General features: G+C 43.5%; 1 protein-coding gene across 1 annotated transcript in view; it reads right to left on the reverse strand.

Annotated features, from left to right (window-relative positions):
* LOC140202887 (protein NATD1-like) overlaps positions 1 to 12,115 on the reverse strand; it is a 39,123-nt gene that overhangs the window by 26,351 nt on the left and 657 nt on the right. The gene's annotated exons all lie outside the window — the stretch shown is intronic.

Raw genomic sequence — 12,115 nt, forward strand, 5'->3', positions numbered from 1 at the left:
GTAATTTTTTTTGCAGCGGCATGGGAATGTGATGCAAAGGCTATGGGCCGTTCACTTCCATCACTCATAAGATGTGACAAGACTGCACCTATACCATAAGGCGAGGCATCACAGGCAAGATTCACTGGATAATGTGGATCATAATGTCTGAGTACAGTGTCTAACTTCACTATTTCCTTTGTCTTTTGGAAAGCCACCTCATACTGCTTTGTCCATAGCCATTTCTTCCTGGTTTGAAGTAAAGATTTCAACCAGTGGAACACATTAGCCAGGTTTGACAGGAACCTGTTATAGTAATTGACAAATCCCAAAATGGACCATAATTGTGACATGTCCTTTAGTCTTGGGGTATCCACCACTGCTTGAATTTTCTCAGCACACACATAATGCTTGTGCATCAATGGTGAGACAACAGTAAGTGATGCTTGGTTTAAGGAATTAACATTCATTGCGTCGTCCTCTGAGCCCATAATCTTCTAATCTTTTTAACACATGCTCCTTGTCATCCTTACTGGTCAGAATGAGTGTCCAGGCAGGTTTGCTGCACCTGGTCAATAGCTTTCTGCTGGAGTGCAGGTGCAGATTCCACTCCAATAATAAGCCTGTTATAGCAACAAGGCCCTTTGTGAGTGCTTATGGTGAGAAACATTTGGACTCCTCTCCCATCTCCGTCTGTAGTTCGGTCTCAGGTAAGTCTACTTTGCTGAAGGGTTTCCCTCCAGAAATGTTTGCAAAGATATCCTCCATTCTGGGCAGAGGATATTGATCTGCTTTCAGTACTGGGTTGATAATGGCCTTAAAAACACTTCAGATCCTGACAGACTGATCCTTCTTGGTTACTAAGACCACTGGCATTGCCCCTGGGCTTCACTCAACCTTGGAAAGAATTTCTTCAGCCTCCATGTGATCTAGCTCACAGGCTACTTTATCATAAATGGTATAAGGAACCAGATGAGCTTTGTAAACCTTGGGTCTGACATTTTCATTTCATATTATTTTACCCCTGATATGTTTGAGTTTTCCAATGCCATCCTTGAACACTGTCGTGGCATCATCCAGTACCCTTCTTAATTCACTTTATTGCAGGGGCCGTGGCATGCAAATAGTGGATGGATCTTCAATCAAGTTGTAGTTGTCTCAGTCAAACATGGCTCCACAATTCTGGTCCTCCTGTTTTTACCAAATACAAGCCCAGTGTGGCTTGTTGATTGTAGCATTTCACGGATACGAATGTCATTCCTACAGGAGTAACCTTTTCTTCAGTACAAGTTCTCAGTTGGATATCTGCAGCCTTCAGTTCAGTATCTTTGAAATGCCATTCAAACTCACTTTGTAGAATGACTGAAACAGTCAAGCCAGTGTCCAAATCTATTTTAATTAATTGGCGTTCTCTTCTAGTGTAAGCCATATTGCTCGTCTCCTGTTGTTTTTACACCTTCAAATCTCAAGGCTACTTAGTCCTGTATTACTCTCATCATTATCAGAGTTTTCATATCATGCAGATCAGCGCTTATTTTGAAACTGCAACTTGACTTTTTGTGTAGTCCATTTATTTTTGTTTGCCTGACATGCTTTTTGTATGTGTCCTACTTTGTTGCATTTTCTGTAAGTTTCGTCTTTAACCTGCATTGGTCTGGTGCTTGTGAGACCCGGCCACAACTTGTTCAGCTATGCAGGTTTCTGCTTAGAGTCTAAACTTTAGACATTGCAATTTTGTTCATGCTCATTTTCATTCCTGACTGCAGCTCAATTATGTTTCTTGCTGCTGTTTCCATTGATGCAGCAATTTCAACTGCTCTTCGAAATGTGAATTGTGCTTCAGTTAAGAGCAGTTTCTGAATGTTTTCTTGTAAGATTCCACAAACTAAATGATTTCTCCTTGCACCATTAAGCCCATCACTGAACTGATAAGCTCAGAAAATTTCTTCAATTCAGCTGCATAAGCTGAAATAGATTCCCCTTCCTTCTGGTTCAGCTTATGAAACTAAAGTGTTCTGCAAACAAAAAAATGGTTTCAGGTGTAAATGTTCCTACATTACTTGTATGATATCAGCAAATTTTGGCTGGTTTGGTTGGAGCAGTTCAACTTCTAAGCAAGCTGTATGCTGTCCCACCCGCTGCGCCCAGCAACACTGGCAATAGTTTTACATCGGTTATTTCATTTTCTTCAAATACTGCTCAATTTGTTCAGTATACATCATCCAGTTATCTGCTGTGCAATCAAACAAGTCTCTCCTTCTGATGTAGCCAAGCATTTCTGCTTTTTTAAAATGTATTATTATTATCATGCAGCAATCACTGTTCATAAACCTGTGGCTGTACTTGCTGCTTGTTAATTTCATCCATTTTCTGCCTTTTGTTTAACTTGAACATCTCTCCCCTTCCAAAGAAAACTGTCCTGTGTTTTTTTTTGAAACCTGATCATCTCTCCCCCTTCTGAAGAAAAACATGCTACACTTCAACATTCGTCTTGGGTTTATTTTAATACTCCCTTGTCATTACTGTTACGTTTTGCAACTCCAAAAATTAATTGAAAGAAAACACAAGAGGCAGGATATTCTTCTCCTTTTTTTAGTGAGATGATTGTATATGACGTGGTGGCATAATGACGTAAGCCATTTACGTATTTCCTATATGCAACCCATAATGAATTAAGTAAGCAAGCAAAGAATGCTTAACCAAATAATATATTTATAACATTACTCAAATATTACTGAAATATTGAATACACAACATCAACCTACAATAGTTCATTCAGGTATTTTTCGATAATTCAAGTGGATGCTCTCTACACTTTTTGCTGCCTCAATGAAACAGAGAACATGATCAAGGGACTCACCAACCCTGAACTTCCTCTCTTCTCCCCTCTCTCACTGGGAAATACAAAAGTCTGAAAGTACATACCAGCAGGCTCAAGGACGGCTTCTGCCCCACTGTTGTAAAACTATTGAACAGTTCCCTGATATGATAAGATAGACTCTTGACCTCACAATCTACCTCATTATGACTTTGCACCTTATTGTCTACCTGCACTGCCCTTTCTCTATATATCTATGACACTTTATTCGACATGTTTATGTTTTCCCCTGTACTACCTCAAGGTACTTACGTGATGAAATGATCTGTATGGATGGCATGAAAAACAAAGATTTTTCACTGACAATAAACTGGTTCACCAACAATCATTCTTCTGTTATTCTTTCTCAAATGTGGGCAATGTTGGAAGAATCAGAGTACCTCGTGTACCCCCATCACCTGGAGAAAGTGACATTCCCTTTCACTGTAACTTTGGTGTGGCAAAGGTGCCACCACCATGCAGGATGCAGGCCCAATGAGTAAGAGATAGAAAACACTTTCCATGGCTCCGGGACATCCAAAAGCACTTGTAAATCAGGTAGTACTTCTATATTCTTTGAGTCTTTTGACACTGAATCAGGCCTTTACTCCCACCATGCCCAGGCCAACCACCGTTATTCTCCCCACAACAATGACAAGAACCATTACACTACGCATTGCTAGATCTTGCAGTAGCCTTCAATATCACTCTGTAATTCACACAGAGATCATTATGCGGGAGTTACTTACATTAATATGTTTAATTAACTACAATTTCATTTAGATTGATTTACTTTTCAGCATCTCGGCACAATAGGTGAACCCAACACATCATAGCCTGCAACTGCTCTGCTAGGGTCCACAGGAAACGAGGTGTAAGCACAGTCTAGTCCATTGCGCAAGCCAACCTCCCCCTCCACTAACTCCTTCTACACTTCCTGCTGCCTCCGGGAAGCAGTGAACATGATCAAGGATCACTCTCACCCCTCGTCATTCTCCCTTCCTCCCGCTGCCACCAGACAGAAGATACAAAACCTGAGAACACTTACCACCAGGCTCAAGGCTGGCTTCTATCCCACTCTTACCAGGCTCGAGGCTGGCTTCTATCCCACTCTTACCAGGCTCGAGGCTGGCTTCTATCCCACTCTTACCAGGCTTGAGGCTGGCTTCTATCCCACTGTTACCAGGCTCGAGGCTGGCTTCTATCCCACTGTTACCAGGCTCAAGGCTGGCTTCTATCCCACTGTTACCAGGCTCAAGGCTGGCTTCTATCCCACTGTTACCAGGCTCAAGGCTGGCTTCTATCCCACTCTTACCAGGCTCTTGAACAGGCCTTCTATATGCTATGTCCTGTGTAAATAAGATTCTTGAACGAACCTTATATATGATAAAGATGAACTCTTGATCTCCTTATTGATCTCTCTCTAGCCCTTGCATTTTTCTCCCTCTGTTGCACTTGCACCTCCTCTGTAGCTATAATGCCATACACTGCACTGTTTTCTTATTACTGCCTTGATGTACTTAAGTATTAGATGATTTGTCTGGATGGCATGCAAACAAAAGCTGTTACCTTATCTTGGTACATTTGACAGTAACAAGCCAACACCAATACACCCTTGTGAAGGTGGTGATGAGATGACGGAGAACACTGATGAAGGTAACAATTTGACTTGCTTGGCCACTACAGAGACCTCATGAATCGGTCTGGTCAAAAGTGAGCAAGATCAGGTCAGGGTGGCAGATTTCCTTCTCTAAGAACACATGAATCAGTTGGATCTTTACAACAATCCCATGTTATTTGTTGTAATCATTACCCAGTTGCTTTTGTTCTTCTAAATTCCAGACTACTAACTCAATTTAAATTCCATCACTATCATGGTTGGATTTGAACTCAAGTCAGTGCATTCTCACTTCAAGCTTCTGGATTACTGTTTGGGTAACTTATTGGCTGAACCACCACTATACTACAAAACAATGGCAACCAAAAATGATAGCAGACCCTCATAATCCATATTAACTAATCACTTGAGCTATTCTCTTGTAACTGTTTTGCAATTAAGTCCCTCGTGGACTGCCACCAAGTGGGTGAAAGGCTGCTCCCTTACAAATGGCTGCATTGCTAACAGTATTGATGGATGTCCACAGATATCTCTGGTGCTGGAAGAGCCAGCAGGTGACTGCATCGCTACACCATAAGAGACCAGTATGGGTAGCTGGTCAAAAGGTTGAGAAGCCACGATGGGAGGAGACATGCTAGAGAACAGCTTCCTTTCTCATTCCAAAGGCATCCATCTTCCACCTCTGTAACATCACTCATCTCTGATGCAGCCTCATGCATTCTGCTAATGAAACCCTCATCCACATAATCAATTCTGAAGCTCACCAACTTAAGAAATAAAAATCACTGGAGCTTCTGAAAATCTGAATTAAAACAGAAAATGCTGGAAATCTCTGAGGAGGTCAGTCAGCATCTGTGGAAAGAGACTATTTCAAATCTGAAGCATCACCTTTGTTTCTCTCTCCACAGAGGCTGTCTGATATCAGTGTTTCAAGCACTTCCTGTTTTCATTTCAGTTATTCTTAAGTTCTCCTCCACATCCTCTGATCTATCTTCTTCCATAAACTTGAGCTTATTCACATATCCTAACTTGTCCTAATTCTTCAGAGGCTCAGAGAGAATGTACCACACAGGAGGTGAACTTGTGCTGATCATGAAAGAACTCTTCAGCCCAATCCCAGCAGCATTATGCTCTTATAGCCTCCTCCAGCCTTCGAAATATTTGATGCCCCTAAAATCTGCAACATTGCCTTCATCTTTACCTCCTGTACCTTTAAGTTTCAAAAGGCTAAACACTGGAACTCCTACCACAGAGTCCTCCATGCTGTTCTTTCTTAAAATGACACTTTAATCATCATTTTAATTCACCTATGTTTACTATCACTTCCTTCGCTTTGGTTTTTTGGTGGTTTGGTAATTCCTACAAAGCAAAACCAAACATCGTGAATAGTTGTGATGCTTCACTCCAAGATTAGCTCAGTGCCTTTTATGCACACTTTGAAAGGGAGAATAAAACCACATCTATGCCAATCCCTGCAGCATCCGGTGACCCTGTGACCTCTGTCTCAGAAGCCAACATCAGAACATTTTTCAAAAGGGTGACACCTCACAAGGCATCAGGTCCCGATGGTGTACCTGGTTGGGCACTGAAGATCTGTGCCAACTGACTGGCGGATGAGTTCAAGGACATCTTTCTGCCGCTGTTGGAGGTTCCCTCCAGCATCAAAAGGACGACAATCATACCAAGGGTGATCCCTTAATGACTATCAGCCAGTACACTCACACCTACTGTGATGAAGTGTGTTGCGAGTTGATCAAGGCTAGAATCAACTCCTGCCTCAACAAGGACATGGACCTGCTGCAATTTGCTTATCACCACAATAGGTGAATGCAATATCACTGGCTCTTCACTTTGGCCTTGGATCACCTGGACAATACTAATACTTATGTCAGGTTGCTGCTTATTGATGACAGCTCAGAGTTTAACACAACCATTCCTACGGTTCCGATCAAAAAACTCCAAAACCTGGGCCTCTGTACCTCCCTCTGCAACTGGATCCCAGACTTCAACAGGAGACCACAGTTAACATCTCCCCTTCACTGACAATCAGCACTGGTGCACCTCAAGGATACGTGCTTAGCCCAATGGTTTACTCTCTTTTGATCTATGGCTGTGTAGCTAGGCACAGGTCAAATGCCATCCATAAATTTGTTGATGACACAACTATTGTTGGCAAAAGTTCAGATGCTGACAAGGAGGCATACTTGATAGATAGCTAGATAGAACAGCTGGTTGAGTGGTATCACAGCAACAACCTTGCACTTGATGTCAGTAAGACCAAGAATTTGATTGTGCTTTTCAGGAAGGGTAGAGTGAGGGAACACACACCAGTCCTCATCGAGGGATCAGCAGTGGAAAGAGTGAACAGCTTCAAGCTCTTGGGTGTCAGCATCTCTGAGGATCTATCCTGGGCTGAATATATCGATGCAATTACGAAGAAAGCACGATAGCAGCTATATTTCATCAGGAGTTTGAGGAGATCTGGTATGTCACCAAGGGCACTTGAAAATTTCTACAGATGTACTGTGGAGAACATTGTAACTGATTGCATCACTGTCTGGTATTGAGGGGCCACTGCACAGGATTGAAAAAGCTGCAGAAAGTTGCAAACTCAGCCAACTCCATCATGGGCATTAGCTTCTCCAATCTAGGACACATTCAAAGCTGATGCCCCAACAAGGTGGCGTCCATCATTAAAGACCCTCATCACCCAGGAAATGCCCTCTTCTCATCAGGGAGGAGGTACGGGAGCCTGAAGACACACACTCATCATTTCAGAAACAACTTCTTCCCCTCTACCATCAGATTTCTGAATGGATAATGAACCCATGAACACTTCCTCAGTACTTTTTCTCTTTTTTGCACTAATTATTCTTATATATATATTATTGTAATTTATAGTTTTTATTATGATGTATGCACTGTACTGCTGCCACAAAAACAACACATTTCACAACAGGTTTGGCTCTGGTTATTTTAAGAGGGGCCTCTGAGTGAAATGTTGTCCAATCCTAAACGTCCTCAGGGTTAGAACCATTGAACACTACAGCACAGAAAACAGGCCATTTGGCCCTTCTAGTCTGTGCCAAAACTTTATTCCACTAGTCCCATTGACCTGCATCCAGTCCCTAACCCTCCGGATCTCTCCCATCCATGTATCTATCCAATTTATTCTTAGAACTTAAGAGTGAGCCCGCATTTACCACATCAAATGGCAGCTCGTTCCACACTCCCACCACTCTCTGAGTGAAGAAGTTCCCCCTAAATCTTTCCCCTTTCACCCTAAAGCCATGTCATCTCATATTTATCTCTCCTAATCTAAGTGGAAAGAGCCTACTCGCAGTTATTCTGTCTATACCCCTCATAATTTTGTAAACCTCTATCAAATCCCCCCTCATTCTTTTACGCTCAAGGAATAAAGTCCTAACCTGTTCAATCTTTCCCTGTAACTCAACTCCTGAAGACCCGGCAGCATCCTAGTAATTCTTCTCTGCACTCTTTCAATTATACTGATATCCTTCCTATAGTTAGTTGACTAGAACTGTACACAATATTCCAAATTGCCAGGATGCCAAAAGCCTTCTTTAGAACCCTGTATACCTGTGACGCCATTTTCAGGGAATTATGTATCTGAACTCCCAGATCCCTTTGTTCCTCCACACTCCTCAGTGCCCGACCATTTACTGTGCATGTCCTACCTTGATTTGTCCTTCCAAAATACAACACCTCACACTTGTCTGCATTAAATTCCATCTGCCATTTTCTGGCCCATTTTTCCAGTTGGTCCAGATCCCTCTGCAAGCTTTGAAAGCCTTCCTCACTGTCCACAACACCTCCAATCTTAGTGTCATCAGCAAACTTGCTGATCCAATTTACCACATTATCATCTAGATCATTGATATAGACAACAAACAGCAATGGTCCCAGCACAGTTCCCTGAGGCACACCACTAGTCACAGGCCTCCAGTCTGATACGCAATCATCCACTACCACTCTCTGTCTTCTCCCGCACAGCCAATTTCAAATCCAGTTTACAACCTCTCCATGGATACTTAGTGTCTGAACCTTCTGAACTAACCTCCCATGTGGGACCTTGTCAAAGACCTTACTAAAGTCCATGTAGACAACATCTACTTCCTCTACTTTCTTGGTAACCTCCTCGAAAAACTCTACAAGATTCGTTAAACACGATCTACCACGCACAAAGCCATGCTGACTATCCTTAATCTGCCCTTGGCTGTCCAAATACTTTTATATCCGATCTCTCAGAACACCTTCCAATAATTTACCTACTCCTAATGTCAGGCTCACCGGCCTGTAATTACCTGGTTTACTTTTGGAGCCTTTTTTAAACAACAGAACAACATGAGCTACCTTCCAATCTTCCGGCACTGCACCCGTGGCTAAGGAGGTTTTAAATATTTCTGCCAGGGCCCCTGCAATTTCTACACTCGTGTCTCTCAAGGTCGGAGGAAATATCATGTCAGGCCCGGGGGACTTAGCTACCTTTATTCACCGTAAGGCAGCAAGCACCTCCTCCTCTTTAATCTCTATTTGTTCCATGACACTACTGCTTGTTTCCCTTCCTTCCATATACGCTATGCTAGTTTCCTGAGTAAATACTAATGCAAAAAGCTGTTTAAGATCTTCCCCGCCTCATGAGGCTCCACACATAGACAACCATTCTGATCTTCTAGGGGAACAATTTTGTCCCTTACTATCCTTTCATTCTTAATATACTTGTAGAAACCCTTCCGGTTTACCTTCACATTATCTGCCAAAGCAACCTCATGTCTTCTTTTTGCCTTCCTGATTTCCTTCTTTAGTATTTTCTTACATTTTCTATACTCTTCAAGTACCTCATTTGTTCCTTGTTGCCTATACCTGCTATACACCTCTCTCTATTTCTTAACCAGACCACCAATATCCCTTGAAAACCAAGGTTCCCTATGCCTGTTAACTTTGCCTTTAATCCTGGCAGGAACATGCAAACTCTGCACTCTCAAAAATTTGCCTTTGAAGGCCTTCCACATACTGAACACATCCTTGCCAGAAAACAACTTATCCCAATCCACTCTTCCTCGATCCTTTCTTATTTCTACAAAATTGGCCCTTCTCCAATTTAGAACCTCAACTCGAGGACCAGACCTATCCTTATCCATAATTAACTTGAAACTAATGACATTATGGTCACTGGACCCAAAATGCTCACCTACATATACTTCTGTTGCCTGACCAGTCTGGTTCCCTAAAGTGAATATGTGGAAAGTTAAAATCCCCTACTATTACAACTTTCTGTTTCTTACATCAGTCTACTATCCCTCTACAGATTTGCTCCTCCAATTCTCTCTGACTATTGGGCGGTCTATAATACAACCCTATTAGTGTGGTCACACCTTTCCCGTTCCTCAGTTCCATCCATATGGCCTCTGTAGACAAGCCATCCGGGCTGTTCTGTCTACGCCCAGCTGTGATATTCTCCCTGACTAGTAATGCCACTCCTCCCCCTTTCATCCCTCCCCCCTGTCACATCTGAAACAACAGAACCCCAGAACATTAAGCTGCCAGTCCTGCTCCTCCTGCCACCATTTCACTGATACCAATAATGTCATAATCCCAGGTGTCAATCCATGCCCTAAACTCATCTGCCTTACCTACAATACTCCTTATATTGAAACAGATGCACCTGAGAACATTTCTATCACATACAAACCTTTGATTTCTGCCTATACATGCAGTCCTTGCATGACCTTTATCCTCCTTCACCTCACTATCTGCTCTAACAGTCTGGTTCCCCTCCCCCTGCAAATCTAGTTTAACCCCTCCCGGAGCAGCACTAGCAAACCCTCCCGCAAGGATGTTAGTCCCCCTCCAGTTCAGGTGCAAACTGTCCTGTCAGAACAGGTCCCACCTTCTCTGGAACAAAGCCCAATTGTCCAGAAATATGAAGCCCTCCCCCCTGCACCATCTCCTAAGCCACATATTTAGCTGCATTATCTTCCTATTTCTATCCTCTCTAGCACATGGCATGGGTAGCAATACTGAGATTGCAACCCTGGAGGTCCTGTCCTTGCACCTAACTCCCTATACTCTCTTTGCAGGACCTCCTCCTCCTTCCTATCCATGTCATCGGTCACTACATGGACCACGACATCTGGCTGCTCCCCCTCCCTCCTGAGAATACTGAGTACTTGATCTGAGATATCACGGACCCTGGCACCAGAGAGGCAACAGACCATCCGGGATTCTCGATCTCTCCCACAGAACCTCTTATCTGTCTCCCTAACTATCGAGTCCCCTATCACTACTGCTCTCCTCTTTTCCCTCCTTCCTTTCTGAGCTGAGGGTTCAGTCTCAGTGTCAGAGACGTGACCACTACAACTTGTCCCTGGTAGGTCGTCCCCACCAACAGTATCCAAAATGGTATACTTATTGTTGATGGGAATGGCCACAGGGGTGTTCTGTTCTTTCTGTCTATTCCCCTTCTCTCTCCTGACAGTCACCCAGCTACCTGCCTCCTGACTTTTAGGGGTGACTGTCTCTCTGTAACCCCTGTTTATTTCTGCCTCTGCTTCCCGAATGATCCGAAGTTCATCCAGCTCCAGCTCCAGTTCCCTAACTCAGTTTGTCAGGTGCTGCAGCTGGATGCACCTTTTACAGGTGTAGCCATCAGGGACAATTGCGCCCTGACTTCCCACATACTGCATACGGAGCACTCGACTGCCCTAACTGCTGCCTCCATTACCTACTCCTAAGTTAATTAAATTAATTAAAGGAACTTACCCGGCCTTACCTCACTGGGAGCAGGCTCGTCCTCAGCCTCTGCTCGCCAAAGCCTCAAAGCTCCACTCCTACCCTGAGTCACTCACACACTGAATCAGGCTGAAAGTTTAAGGCTGGCAGTCCTTAAAGGAAGTGTGCTGCATCCAGAGGTTCAAACTCACCTCTCATGCATGGTCAGCACAATGGGATAGATGGCAGAGAGCACAGGTTCAATCCTGAGCTTGGGTGCTGTCTATGTGGAGTCTGCATGTTCTCACTGTGACCATGTGGGTTTCTCTCCTTTCCTCCCACACCCCAAAGACGTGCAGTTTGGCGTCTAGGCTGCTGTAAATTATCCCTAGTGTGTGGGTGACTGGTAGAATCCAGGGGGCGAGGTGGAGTTGTGGAGTGGAAACAGTTGGAATTAGTGTAAATGTGCAGTTCATAGTCAGAGTGGACTTGCTGAGTTGGGGTGGTGTTTTGTTCCACCTGGACTCTCAACAAAACAGCAATCGGATGAGCAGTACTTGGGGCAAGTTGCAGTGGCCATGGAAATTCAGAATCAGGTTTAATATCACCAGCATATGTTGTGATTACATGGGAAAGAGGCAGAAAACTGATACTGAGAGCAGCCATCGAACCTTTGAATCTGAGCAGAAATAGACATTAAGCTCGGTTTCTCTCACGATTCAGTAGTATATTAAAGAAGCCGAAACGGGTAGTACACCTTACTTAACACGAAGGGAGAACTGTGTAATCTTTCGTTGAAACTGCTCGACACTTCATTTGTCCGTTAAACGCGGTGTGACGTTCTGAGAAGGAGGTGCAGGCATTAATAAAATGCCAGACTTTAACTATTTGTTTACTCGGGCCACCCTAGTAAACTCCTCAGGTGTTTC

This window comes from Mobula birostris, chromosome 9 (assembly GCF_030028105.1).
Source record: "Mobula birostris isolate sMobBir1 chromosome 9, sMobBir1.hap1, whole genome shotgun sequence".
Lineage (NCBI taxonomy): Eukaryota > Metazoa > Chordata > Chondrichthyes > Myliobatiformes > Myliobatidae > Mobula > Mobula birostris.